Source organism: Elephantulus edwardii, unplaced genomic scaffold, assembly GCF_000299155.1.
Source record: "Elephantulus edwardii isolate Elephantulus edwardi_28Jun2011 unplaced genomic scaffold, EleEdw1.0 scaffold00245, whole genome shotgun sequence".
Classification (NCBI taxonomy): domain Eukaryota; kingdom Metazoa; phylum Chordata; class Mammalia; order Macroscelidea; family Macroscelididae; genus Elephantulus; species Elephantulus edwardii.
The window spans coordinates 4,417,121-4,432,565 of NW_006399995.1; the positions used below are offsets into that span (position 1 = coordinate 4,417,121).

Genomic DNA, 15,445 nt, shown 5'->3' on the forward strand with positions numbered 1-15,445 from the left:
TCAGAGGCGGTGCGGTTGGCGCAGGATAGAGCAGGGTTTAGAGCTGTTGTGCATAGGGTCGCTATGAGTCGGAAACGACTCGATGGCACATAATAACAACAACCAATGTATGCAGCCTGAAATTGCTGAAACATGCAATTAAGATGTCTTAATAATAACTGGTGCGTGGAATGCAAAAGCTGGAAACAAAGAAGGACTGGCAGTTGGAAATGGACTTGAGGACAGAAATCAGGCTGGAGATCACATGATAGAATTTTGAAGAATGAATGATTTACTCACTGCCAATAGTTTTTAACCCATAAACTGCAACTGTACACATGAACTTCACCTGATAGACTACACAGGAATCAGATTGACTATATCTATGGAAAGAGATCTTGAAACAGCTCATTAACAGTTTTCAGAACTAGGCCAGGGGTTGAATGTGGAACACACCATCAATTATGCCTTTTTAAGTACAAATTGTACTGGAAGAAAAGTAAAACAAGTCCATTAGAATAAAAATATGACAATGAATGTATATATCTCAGCTGAATTTAAAAAGTATTTTAAGATTAAATTTGATGGAATAAAAACTAATGACTGAAGATCAGACAAGTTGTGGAATGACATCAAGGATATCACATTTGAAGAAAGTAAAGATCATCACAAGGACAGGAAAGAAAGAAAAGACCAAAATTAATGTCAGAAGGGACTCTAAAACTTGCATTGGAGCAAAAATAAGCCAAAAAAGGGGAAGAAATATTGAGATATGAAATCTGAACAAAATACTTTAAAAGGGTAACTCAAGAAGACAGAGGAAAGTATTATAATTAAATGTGCAAGGAGTTAGATTAGAAAACCAAAAAGGAATAATACCATTGGAATTTAAGAAGCTTAAATAACTGAACAACAAATCAAGCCTCAAGTTGCAGCACTAAAGGATTGTATGGGCACAATATTGAGTGACAAGAGGAAATATCAAAAGAAGGAACACAGAGTCACTGTATCAAAAAGAAGTAGGTGAAACAGAATCATTTTTAGGAAATAGCGTATGATCAAGAATCAATAGAACTGAAAGAAGAAGTCCAAGCTTCACTGAAGGCATTGGCAAAAAATAATGCTCAGGATTTGATGGAATACTAATTGAGGTATTTCAGGAAATAAATGCTATTCTGGACATGCTCACCAGTCTCTATCAATAAATGTGGAAGACAGTTATCTGGCCACCTTATGGTAGAGATACACATTTGTTTCCATACCAAAAAAAAAGGTGAGCCAATAAAGTATGGAAATTATTAAACAATATGTTTAATATCATATGCAAGTAAAATCTTGCTAAAGATTATTTAGAAATTACTGGAACAGTACAATAAGAGAGAACTTCCAGGAATTCAAGCTTGATTCAGAATAGGCTGTGGCATGAGGAATATCCTTAATAATGTCAGATGTATCTTACCTTAAAGCAGATAATATAAGAAAAATATTTACTTGTGCTTTATTGATTATGCAAAGGCACTTGATTGTGTGGTCATAAGACATTAAAGCTAATATTGAGAAGAATCAGAATTCCAGAACATTTAATTATGCTCATGAGAAATCTATATGTAGACCAAGAAACAGCTGTCTGAACAGAATAAGGGAATATTACATGGTTTAAAATAAAGAAAGGTGTTCATCAGGGAATCTACAATTCAATCTATTCAATCTACATTTTGAGCAAACAATATAATAATTTGGACTCTGTGAAGAACACTGTAACTTCAGGAGTAAAGGAAGATTCATCAACAATATGTATTATGTATATGACACAACCCTGCTTGCTGAAAGTGAAGAAGACTTGAAGCACTTACTGCAGAAGATCAAAGACTACAGCCTTCCATATGGGTTGTATCTAAACAACAAAAATGAAAAAATCTTCACCAGTGGACCAACAGACAACATCAGGAGAGAAGATTAAAGTTATCAACATTTTCATTTTACTTGACTCCACAGTCCATATTCAAGGTAGCAGCACTCAAGAAATCATAACATGCTCCTAGCACCTTCCTTCTCACCCTTTTTCCTCTCGGTTCTCCTCTTCATTATTCCCTAGGTAATCACTTCACAGTTGTTCTCAGTCTTGCCCTGGAGAGCCTCTTACCAGGCTACCACTAGGACAAATTTCAGTAAAAGGGAACAACACGAGCAGTGCCTGACCATCATGCAACCCAGAGCATCGTACTTCGTATTAAACATGAAAACAATGTCATTACACATGCCCTTTGATGTCATGAAAAAAGGGAGCAAGAGGCAGATACAAACTCAAAAACTTGTTTTGCCACTTACTTGGTATGTAATATTGACCAGGATAGGATTATAAGACTATCCTGTACATATACAGGTTACAAATGTATCCAATAAATCTTGATTTCATTTTTTTTAAAAAGAAAGAAATCATAAGATGTGTTGCATTGGGGAAATATGCTGTCAAAGACCTACCCAAAGTGCTAAAGAGCAAGGATGTCTGTTTAAAGACTAAGGTATTTTCACCGACTTCCTATACATCTGAAAGTTAGACAATGAATACAGAAGACCAAAAAAGAATAGATGCAGATGCCTTTGAATTGTGGTGTTGGAGAATAATATTAAGCCTTCCATGGACTGCTAAAAGAACAAACAAATTTATTTTGAAAGAAGGGCAACCAGAGTACTCTTTGGAGATAAGGATGGTAAAATTTCATTTCACTTACATTGGGCATATTTTCAGGAAGAACCAATCCTTTGAGAGAAACTGGAAAAGGTAGAGGGTCAACAAAAGAGAGGAAGACCTTCAGCCAGATGGACTGATGCAGTGACTACCGCAATGGGCTTGAGCATGCAGAGATAGTGAGGTTAGCACAGGACAAGGAAAGTTTCAGATTTGTTCAAAGGCTTGCTATGATTCAAATTAAAGGTACCTACTAACAACAACATAGATTGATACCCTATGAAGAGGAATGTGGCATCAGGATTGGGGGGAGAGTCATCAATAACCTGTGTTATGTAGATGACACAACCTTGTTTGCCGAAGGTGAAGAAGACTTGAAGCACTTGTTGCAGGAGATTAAGGAATGTAGCCTTCAATATGGATTGTATCTCAATGTCAGGGAAACAAATTTCTTACCACTGGACCATTAGGCAGCATCATGCTAGATGTAAAGGAGATTGAAATTGTCAAAAGCTTCATCTTTTTTGGATCCACAATTAACACCCTTGGTACCAGCAGTCAGGAAATAAGGAGACATATTGCACTGGGAAAATATGTAGTTAGGGATCGCTCAAAATTATAGAGGAGTAATGATATAAGTTTGAGGACCAAGGTGCATCTGATTCAGACCATAGTCTTTCCAGTTACTTGTTATGCATTTGAAAGCTGGACAATGAATAAGGATGGCAGGAAAAGAATTTACACCTTTGAGCTGTGGTGTTGGAGAAGAGCACTGAACATCCCATGGATGGCCAAGAGAATGAAAGCTATGTCTTGGAGATGGTGCAGCTGGAGTGATCTTTAGAGGAAAGAATGATTAGACTTTGTCTCACATACTTTGGGCATATTGCTAGGAGGGGCTATTACCTGGAGAAAGACTTGATGCTGGGAAGTGTGGAGGGTTGGTGAAGGGAGATGAAGACCCTCAACTAGGTGGATTGACAGGGTGACTGCTGTAATTGACTCATGTGTTAGGACATGTTAAGATGGCTCAGGATAGAACAGTGTTCAGATCTTTTGTTCATAGGGTCCCTATGAGCTGTACTCAACTTGATGGCATCTAACAACAACAACAACAACAACAACAAAACAACTAACAACAACAGAGCTAAGAAAATAAACTTAACATATTCACATTGTGTGACCTCCACCACTTGTATTGTCAGCTTGTTGTACTATGGTGATATGTGTTACTGTGATTCTAGAAGCTATCCCACTAGTATTTAAGTACTAACAGGTAATTTAATTACTCATGGTGGAAAGAGTTCAGTGGAACTTTACAGGCTAAGACTGACTGGGAAGCAGGACTTTCTACTTTTGGAATAATGCACCATTGAAAACCCTATGAATAACAGCAGAACACTGTCTTATATAGTACTATATCAGCCTCTCGGGTTGGAAAGCACTTAAAATACTATTGAGGAAGAGCTGTCTCCCCAAAGTAAAGTTTACGTTAATGATATGAAGTAAAGCTTTCAGCCAATGAAAGACCTTTATCTGCTGAAGTGGTGTGACTCAAAATGAGGAGAAACAGGTCCAAACATCAACTAATAATCAGATAATGGAATATATGAAGGCAAGAAGTTTTAAAAAAAATTATATGGACTACTTAAAGATAGACACTGTAAGTATTAGAGAGTTTGAAATGTACTGAATTGAACATTTTTAATCAAGCAACCATAGGGACTACTATTCTGGGAATCTCAAATTGAAAAATTGTGTTGCTTTCATGTCAAAAAGAAGACTTAAGATCTATCCTGAACCATTACATATCTAATATGGGGTTTATCTTGAAAACTCCAATATCTCAACCAGAAAGAGATAAACAACACAATGACAAAATGAGCAAAGGGCATAAAAGATCACTTCACCAAATAGGATGTTTAGATGACAGATCTCAAACTCATTGCGCTTGAGTAGGAACAGACTCCAAGCTGACCCCTGAGTGGATTTTCAGAGACCGTAAGTAGCACAGAAGGAGATTACTCATTTTTCTCCCTTGGAGCTGCGTGTGAATTTGAACTGCTAGAGAGGTGTGGTTTTTTTAATTTCTGCACAATTTTCTATGGACTATGCCACGAGAGCTCACAGAGGAAAATACATAACAAAAAATATATCATCTCACCTCAGCAAGATTAACAAAGTTCAATAAGAAAGTAAACAACATATGTTGACAAGGTTATGGAGAGATTATAACTCTTAAACAGTGATAATAGGAATGTAAAATGGTACAATCACTGTGAAAAGCAGTTTATTGCCTTCTTACAAAACTGAAAATAGAAATATAATTTGACCCAGCAATCTACCACTAGGTATATACTTTAAAGAAAAAAGAGCTGGGACACCAACAGGTATATACACACTCAATTTGTAGCATTACTAACAATAACAGCAAAGTGATGGAAGCAACCCAAATGTCTGTTAACAAACTAATGAATAAAAAAATGGAGGTACATTCACACCGTGGAGTATTAAGCAGCACTGACATTGTGAAACATAACACGCATGCATCTAGAGGACATTATGCCGAGTGAAAAGGGCAGTTACAAAAGGATAAATGTCATATACAGTATGAAACACAAAGTAGATAAAAGGTTGTATAAAGCACGGTGTACATGAATTAAATACAATCTATATGAATTATTGTATGCAAACCAATAAAAACAAAAAGAAAATAAAGGCTATTTTAAAAGACTAAACAATTCATAAACTGTTAGATGGTTAGCAATAGATATATATTGAGAGAGGTGAAGAGAAAGACAATATCAAGTAATGAGATAATCAACACATCAACAAAAAATGAAAGACACAGAGAAATAGTGAAAGATCAAAGATAATTGGAATTAGAAGAAAAAAATGGGGAAAGTGTGATTGTGGTTATAAAAATTAATGTCATAAAAAAAAAATTAATGTCATGAGGGCGCTCTGGTGGCCTGGTGGTGAGAAACTGCACTGCAATCCCAAATGTGCGCAGTTGGAATGCACCAGATTCTCTACTGGAGAAGAAGGGGCAATCTCCTGTACCAGTCGGATCCAACTCCACAGTACACACACAAAAAAAACAAAAAACCACAACCAAAACAAAAAAACAAACCACCAAAAATGAGAGCAAAATATTTTGCCATGGAACAAAATATTTAGTAATGGCTAAATGAAAAATCTGCTTTTGCAAACCTCCACTCAAATAATAATAAAAAAAATTGTTTTTTAAAAGGCCTTGCATGGCATATCCTAATAAATGCCAAAAACTGGATATACTTAGGTTAAGCTGGCTGTTTCTTATTAGACTTATTTTTTTTTTCATTGGATCTGTTTTCCTGATTTCATCCCAGAATGAGGGCAAATTGACTGATGGTCTCCTTTATCAAGCAGCTGACATTCTTGTCCCCCTTAAATTAAGCTTGCATATTCTTAGCATTTTCCTATCAGCCTATGTAATTCTTGGTATTGTTAATGTACTGTTTGTATAAGAGTATTAAATAATTAGCTGCTTCTCCCCAACTTCAGTGATAATTTTTCAGCCTACCATCACTGGTATGAGGCAGCACTGATACTTGCCCCTGGTCAGTAACAAGCTGTCTTTTAGTTTGTCCCTAGGTGATTTTTTTGATCTGTGTACAAACACAACCTTGAAGGATTTTCCCTCTGGAGAATAGGCCCCAACAATTAGCAAAGCCCTTTCAGCCCTGCGACTGCAGCCATGAGTGTGCTCAGGCAAGAAGAGGCTTGCATCTCGTGACCTCCGCTGTGGCAAGAAGAAGGTCTGTCCTAATAAGACCAATGAAACTGCCAGTGCCAACTCTTGGTAGCAAACACAAAAACTAATCAAAGATAACCTGATCATCCACAAGCCTGTGATCATCTATTCTAGGGCTTGATGCTGGAAAAAAAATACCTTAGTCCACAGGAAGGGCAGGCATATGGGCATAGGTAGATATAGGCATTTGGTGGCTTAGTGGTAAGAAACTGTTCTGCAATCCTAAAGGCATGTGGTTCATAATAACCAGCTGCACTGCAAAGGAAGGAAAATCTCCTGAGCAATCAACCACCTCTGAAAACCAGTGGAGGATCATGGCTTATGGGTCAGTTCAGTCTCTTTGATAAACAACAAATGAAACAGTACTGTTCAAAGGCCTGAGAAGGTCATCTGGACGAGGCAGAGGAGGGTTTTACGCTGGCTACTAGAAGACATTGAGAGTCTAAAAAGATTGATTGTCACATGGAACAAGACTTTACTTGAAAGAAAAGGGGAATGTGTTAAAGAACGAACTAATTCTCATGGAACGCATTCACAAGCTGAAGGCAGACAAAGACCACAAGAAGCTCCTGGCTGACTAGATTGTGGCCCAGAAGTCTAAGGCCAAGGAGGCATGCCAGTGCCATGAGGGGTGATTCCAAGTTAACAAAAATCATCAAGACTTTGTCTAAAGAGAAAGAGCCCAAGAAATAAGGCTCCTCTCCACTTCCTGAGCCACATGCCTATGGAAACTCTATGAACTTGGAAAAATGATGATAGCTATAGAAAGCCACTAGGTCTTTTGTTCATAGAGTTGTTATGAGTCGTGCTCTACTCGACAGTAATCAACAATAACAACAACAACAACTTGTCTATACATAGTGGCCTTGGCAGTTATATAGATCAAACATTCAACAAAACAAGCCTTTATCTGGAAAAAAAGAAGAAACAAACAAAAACACCCCCAAAATAACAACAAATTAAAAAAAAACCCAATTGATGAGCCAGCCAGGAGGGCTTGTTTCTCAGTTGCTAGTGGAGTGGAGACTGGTTTGTCAGTAGGGAGATACCATAATAATGCTTCAAGGTTTGTTGGAACACCTGTAGAGTGTAGGAATTAGGAAGATCAAGAAAGACTTGCTGGTGTTGGTCACAGTGACACTCTGGTTAAATCCAAGACAGAAATGGAGATAGTTGCTTGGAGTAAGTCCCATAAGTTGCAGAAAGTATTGTTCACCACTAGAAAGCTCGTCTCCTGCTTGCAAACGTCTGACCAAGTAGTGGAGACTTTAAGTATGCCAACTAGCTGAATTGAAAAGAAGGAGCTTCCCCAGCAAAACTACAAAATTCAACAGGACAGCAAAGAGCAAATGCTGTAAAAGGTTGTACAGAGATTGGAACCCTTATTCACTTGTTGGTGAGAGCATAAAGTGCTACAACCACTAGAGAAGGCAGTCTGGCACTTTATTAAAAATTTAGAAATAAAAATACCATTTGACCCAGCATTCCACTACTGGGAATATAACCCAGAGAAACCAGAGCTGGGACTCAAACAAATGTATGAACACCCATGTTTATTGCTGAGTTATTCACAATAGCAAACGGATGGAAGCAACCCAAGCGCCCATCAATGAACAAGTGGATAGAAAAACTATAGTATATTCACACAATGGAATATTAAGGAGCATTGTGGAAGAACTCTACAAGTCCTAATCCACAACATAAACAGTCTTCCAAGCATCCTGGAAAATCTCCATCCAAGAGAGGATAAAAGAAATGAATGGGACCGTCTAAGAATTAAATCCCTATGCACATCCAAAAACTTCTCCAACAGGGTAAAAAGGGAAGCCACAGTTTGGGGAAAAAATATTTGGTAATGACATGTCTGACAAGGGACTTACAACTAGAATTTACAGAGCACCGCAACAAGATACAAGTAAATAACCCTAGGGAGAAAACTGCAGCAATGAATGACTGGAAATCCTAAGTCTCTGTAAACTTTCATTAAAATTAATTTTTAAAAAAGTAAATAACCCAATTGAAAAATGAGCACAGGATATTAACAGACATTTCACCAAAGAAGACATTCAGAGGGCAAATAAACACATGAAGCAATGTTCAAAATCCCTAACTATAAGAGAGATGCAAATCAAAACAACTATGAGATATCATCTCACTCCAGTAAGAATAGCAAAATTTAACAGAACAGCAAACATCAAAAGCTGGTGAGTTTGTGGAAAAACTGGAACCTTTATTCACTGTTGGTGGGTGAGTAAAACAGTGCGACCACTATGGAAGGCTGTATGGCACTTTCTCAAAAAGTTGCAAATAGAGATACCATTTGACCCAGCAATTTCACAACTGGGGATTTACCCTAAAGAAACCATAACTGCCACCCAAGCGATATATGCACACTCATGTTTATTGTGGCTTTGTTCACAATAGCAAAGAGATGGAATCAACCCAAGTGTCCATCAACAAATGAATGGATAGAGAAGCTCTGGTATATTCACACAATGGGATACTACACTGCATTGAAAAACAAAGAACTCATGCAATATTATTCAAAATGGGTGAGCCTGGAGGACATTATGCTGAGTGAACTATCTCAATCACAAAAGGACAAATATTGCATAAGGCCACTATTATAAAATGTGATTGACATCAGGGTTGAGGGAAGACAGAAAAGGAGGGATGAATGATATAGATTTCATTGAAACAGATGAAGGAGAAAACTGTTTAAAAGGGATATATGAATGGGTATTCTTGTCATTATAGAAGTCCAGAGTGAAGGCTGCATAGTGGAGTGGACTTGGTGGGGAGGGATTGCATAACAATGAAAAAATTTTTCTTTTTCTTTTCAAGGAGAAGAGTGAATTAGGGGGAGAGGATGGGCAGGGAGAAAAGTCCAACAATGAATGACTGTAAACCCTAAGTCTCTGTAAACTTTCATGAAAATTAATAAATAAAAAAAAGGGAAAAAAAGAAGCATTGAAAAACAATGAACTTGTAAAACATTACACTGCATGGGATATCTCAGTTACAAAAGGCAAACGCTGTGGAGGAAGAATGTCACAATTCCCTGTCTACCCCAAATATTTAGCCCCAGGCCTGTCTTGCTAAGGCTTGACCATATCCTGATAAGGCCTTGGGCCAGATCATATAAAGACAGGACCTTTGCCAAACTTCCACAGACAGTGTGTGGATGTATCATTGTGATAGAGTAGACAATGACTGAGCTCAGAGCTGCATGGATTGTTTTAAAAGATGAACCTAGACAGGCTGTCTTCAACGACTTAACTCTATGGATTGCCCAGTAGAAACAACAAGAATGGATGATCAGTTCCCTCTCCTTGTGGAGTAAGGAGTTGTAGGAAGATATATGCATACAAGGTATGGATATTAGTGTTTTTCCATGGATCTCCATGTCTTTCCTGGGAATGTTCAGGCAGATAAATTAGTTAGCACTTGAGAGTCTTGCTACACTGTTGAAGCGTCCTTTAAAGGGTATTGATCCTTATGAATCACAGCCATAGAAGCTTCATCTTACATACTTTGGACGTGTTGCAAGAAGGGACCAGTCCTTGGAGAAGGACGTCATGCTTGGGGAGAGTGGAGGGACAGCGCAGACAGGGAAGACCCTCTATGCGGTGGATTGATTTAGTGTCTGGGGTAATGAGGGTAGGTGTGTTAGAGACAATGAGACTGGCACAGGATAGGGCAGGGATTAGGCCTGTTGTAGATTGGGTCGCTATGAATTGCAGGTGACACAATGCCACATAATAACCAACAACAACCCCTACCCAACCTGGACCTGGACCAGGAGGCTATTGTATGAACAGAGCAGGGGAGCACCGCATAGTTTGTACTTGAAAAAGCAGTGCATCAGGGTTGTATTCTCTTACCATACCTATTCAATCTGTATGCTGAGCAAATTATTCAGGAAGCTGGACTCTTTGAAGAGGAGTGTGGCATCAGGATTGGAAGGATACTCATCAATCACCTGTCTTAGGCAGATGACACAACCTTGCTTGCTAAAAGTGAGGAGGACTTGAAGCACTTGTTGCAGAAGATCAAAGAAAGCAGCCTTCAATAGGAATTGCATCTCAATATCAAGAAAACAAAGATTCTTAACACTGGACTGATAAGCAACATCATGATGGATTGAGAGAAGATTGAAATTGTCAACAGCTTCATCTTGCTTGAATTCACAATTAGCACCCTTGATACCAGCAGTCAGGAGATAAGGAGATGCTTTGTACTGGAGAAATTTGCAATTAAGGACCTCTCCAAGTTATTATTATTTTTTAATTTAAATAAAATTTTTATTTTATACTGGTTTATATACAAAGTTTATATACATTATTTTTCACATCAGATCTTCCCATTTCCTTTACTCACCCCTCCCTGCACCCATCAAATTGTGTGACCTTATGATTAACCCACCTTCCCACCTCCCTACCCTTGCCCATCCTTCCTTACCCATCAGCTTCCACCCTCCTGCCTTGGATCCTCATACAAGTTCTACAGTTGTTGAGGAGTATTGATATCAGTTTGAGGACTAAGGTTCATCTGATTCAGGCCATAGTCATTCTGCTCACTTGCTATGCACCTGAAAATTGGACAATTAATAAGGATGACAGAAGAAGAATTGATGTCTTTGAGCTGTGGTGCTGGAGAAGAGCACTGAAAATACCATGGATGGCCAAGAGAACAAACAGATAAATCTTGAAGAGAATGCAGTTGGAGGAAAGAATGATGAGGTTTTGCTTCACATATTTTGAGCATGTTGCTAGAAGGCACTATTCCTTGGAAAGGGACATGCTGCTGGGAAGGGTGGAGGGTCAACAAAGGAAAGAAAGACCCTCAAACAGGTGGATTTACATGGTGACTGCCACAGAAGGCTCTTGTGTCTCAGGAGGTGTGAGGATAGCACAGGATAGAACTGGGCTCAGATCTTTTGTTCATAGAGTCACTATGATTTGAACTTGACTTGATGGCACCTAACAACAACAACAACACCCCTGTCACAGGACCTTTCACCAGGAGAGACAGTTGTCACCGTCCTGTGGAAGTAGCAAACTAGCCCGATGGTTTGGCTTTTTGATTCCTAGGGGATTAGGGAAAGACAAGGGTTTATAAATTGACCCATGGTTTTGTCATCACCCCCTAAGTCTTTCCTTATTTATAATCTTTGTAAGGAAACCATACCTCAGAAATCCTAAATTTATGGGATATAATAGTTCCTTCCTTAGATTATACTGGAGTTAGAAACTTAGAAGTACCTGTAGGGTAAAAAGTGTGGTGTTGCAAACCTGAGGAGAGACCCTGCCCAGGAACTGTCCTTGGCTCACCTGGTGCTACTGCTTGTATTCTGATTGATGGACATGGCTTGCCTTTTCTGGTATCTATAATTGTTTTTGCTATGAGTCATATGAGACTTGACAGCAACTAACAACAACAACAACAACAACAACAACAACAACAACACTCCTTTGTTTTTTTTGCCCGTAGTGTGGAATTTTACATTTATAGCAAATGATTTTTATTAATTTTGTATGTAAACCAACAAAACACATGCTTAAAATTAAGGAAAGAGTACACTTCCCACACACACACACACGCACAAAATTATAACCTGTTGTTGTTGTTGTTGTTATGTGCCATTGAGTTAACTGCAACTCAGAGTGACCCTATGTACAACAGTCCTAAAACCTTCTCTATCCTGTGCCAATCTCACTGTCTCCGATACTCCTACCCCATTACCCCAGTCACTGAATCAATTAATCTCATCTAGGGTCTTCCTCTCTTGCACTGTCCCTCCACTCTCCCAAGCATGACATCCCTCTCCAAGAACTGGTCCCTCTTTGCAACATGTTCAAAGTATGTCAGATGAATCTTCAAAATCCTTGCCTCCAAGGAGCAGCCTGGTTTCACCCTCTCTAGGATGAACCTGTTTGTTCTCTTAGCAGCGCATGGTATATTCAATGCTCTTCTCCAGCACCACAGCTCAAAGGCATCAATTCTCCTTCTATCATTGTCCAGCTTTCTAATGTATAGCAAGAAATTGCAAAAACTATGGCCTGGATCAGACACACCTTAGTCTCCAGACTGACATTGTTGCTCTTCAGTACTTTAGAGAGGTCTCTGACCTCAGTGCAATTTGTCTTTTAATTTCCTGGCTGCTGGTACCAAGAATGTTGATTGTGGAGCCAAAGAGACTAAAGCTGTTAATAATCTCAGTCTCTGCACCATCTATCATGATGCTGCCAATTGGCTCAATGGCTCAATCTTTGTTAAAAGAAAATAAGATCTTTGTTAAATCAAATAAAATCTGTGTTAAATTAAAACAAATCCACAGGAACCAAAATGTGACCTTAAGTCTATCCCATCTAAATTTCAACACCATCTCAGGAATAGATTTGAGGTCTTGAATGTTAATGAGCGAAGACCAGATGAGCTGTGGGAGGATATCAAGAATAACACAAGGGGTCATTACAAAGACAGAGGAGGAAGAAAAGACCAAGATGGATGTCAGAAGATACTTTGAATATTGCACTAGAGCACCGAGAAGCCAAAGCAAAGCGAAGGAATCAAGATAATAAGGAGATGAACAGAAGATTTCCATGGGCAGCACAGGAAGACAAAGTATTATAATGAAATGTATGAAGAGCTGGAGTCAGAAATCAGAAAATCTAAGGGACCAAACTCACTTAGCATTTCTTAAGCTGAAGGAACCAAAGAACAAATTCAAGCATCGAGTTGCAATACTTAAGGATGCTTTGGGAAATTATAACCTACAAAAGAATAATTAAAATACCCCAATTCTTTATTTCACTTCTGTGTGCTGTGGTGAAGTTTCCTACTGAAGTTTGGTCTTGGTTGGCTTTTGCTAGCTATAACTAGCTAGAATAACTTTTACCTGCGTTACTATGTCTGTCACAAGGCCAAGTTTAACCACAAGTTCTTGGAGTCTAGGGTTCAACTCAGAAAAATTGAGATATGCCAACAAAAGCAATTACAAAAATTATGTCATGATCAGAAAAAAGGCTATGTACATAAAAATGTGATGGAAGAACTGAAGAGGATAATTGATGACAGTGAAACTACTAAAGAGGATAATGCTTCCTGGTCTCCTCTTGACCAAGTAGCCTGGCAAGAGCTAGAAACTGTCATTGGAGATGAACACATTTCTTTCACAACTTTAAAAATTGGTTTTCTTATTATGTTAAATAGTCTAAGGATCCAAAAATTAAGGAGTATTTTACTATCTTGTCCAAGACATAAAGGGTTTAGTGTTCAGTCCTACTTGATTACATTTCAAGATCAAGCCAATCTAGGTTAAATAATGGTTTTGACCTGAGGGGGTTGAGGGTGGTGTTTTTATTCCCCATTTTCAAAGTTTTGTGTGTATCAGAGCATTGTTTTTTAAAAATCATAAATGACTGTCTTTAATAAATATGTGTGAAAATTAGAGTTATTTTAGTAATTGAAATAAAATTGAAAAATGCTACCTCATTTGTAGAATCTTCTTGCAAACTTGACATAGGAACAATTTCATTTGAATTCACATTATTGCTGACATTTGGGAATAGTTCTCCTTCAAAAGCTGTGTTTTGTACTGATGATAAATCAATCTACAAAAGAATATATTACTCTTATAGAAGCTAAGTATTGCAACAGCAATTACAGTTTAAGTAATCAAAAGAAAATTGAAAATAATAGAAACCCATATTTATTATCTGTACTCTTTACAAGAGGCTCTGAAAAGCTTTAGCTTGTTGATGCAGTGTTGATTAGGTTCTTGTATCTTTTGCATATAGCATGTAAATACTGCAAAAAATGTGTGTAATGCATATAGCGTATGCGAAGTTTACAAGGAAAAAAAACTCTTACAGTACATATATTATTTGTTTAAAAATACAGTAACTCTCTTGAATCTAGATTGGACTACAGTTTGGTTAGTGATTGTATACTGATAAGTCAGAATGGTCTCATAGCTGAGTGTCCAGTGGGTTTTCAAAAACAGCGAATTGCATTGGAGGAGACTGCTCATCTTTTCCCTGTGGAGAAGTTGGTGGATTAGAACTGTGTGCCTTTCAGTTGGCAGTATAACTCTTTATCACTAAGCCACCAGAGCACTGTGAGTAGAACAATTTCATATTTATCTATTGCATATCTTTCTTAGAATAATTTTCGGATGGACATGTTAAACTGAAACTTTGGGGGAGCAGAATCTTCCTAAAGTCCTTGAGTCTAGCATTTGAGGATAGGAGAGCTTGTGACTTAATGGTAAACAATTGTGCTGCAATGCAAAAGTACATGATCAGAATCCAATAGCTGCTCCATAGGAGAAAGATATACAATCTTCCTCCACACAATTTACTGCTTTTGAAAATTTGCTGGAGGGTCAGCCATAGGTAGGTTCCAACTTGATGGAACACAATGACACAACATTAGTTAAGGACAAACAGCTTGTAATTGAAGAAGACCTACACATCTATTTGGTGGCATATGGAGAGTTTCAGTTTGTTTCACACAAATGTATATTTTTAATATGTCAATCTATTAAGTGTTAATAAATGTATTTTACTGTTATTTATTATAAGATATTAATATTTACTTACAAAATGAAAAAAAATTACTCACAAAATAGAAGAAAATACAGGTGTTTGACTCAGAGAATAGGAGAAAATACAGATAGTCATTGACTTACAATGTACATCACAGACTTACATAAGTGTACACGGTCATTTTTAAATAGACATTTCTCCAAAGAAGATATAAAAATGGTCAAAGTACATTAAAAGATGCTCAATATCATTAGTAATTAAGGAAATAAAACTCAAAACTTAATAAAATTCCACTTCACACCCACACAATCAGATAATTAAAGTTGTTGTTGTTGTTATGTGCCATTGAGTCGCTTGCGACTCATAGCGACCCTATATACAACAGCCCTAAACTCTGCTCTGTCCCGTGCCAATCGCACTGTCTCTGAC

The 15,445-nt window shown here is 37.8% G+C and overlaps 2 pseudogenes; both read left to right on the forward strand.

Annotated features, from left to right (window-relative positions):
- Nucleotides 1-7,099, forward strand: part of LOC102867515 — a 27,191-nt pseudogene extending 20,092 nt beyond the window's left edge.
- A 528-nt stretch (nt 7,100-7,627) lies between these two features.
- LOC102867920 lies at nt 7,628-13,783 on the forward strand (annotated as a pseudogene).
- The last annotated feature ends 1,662 nt before the right edge of the window (nt 13,784-15,445 follow it).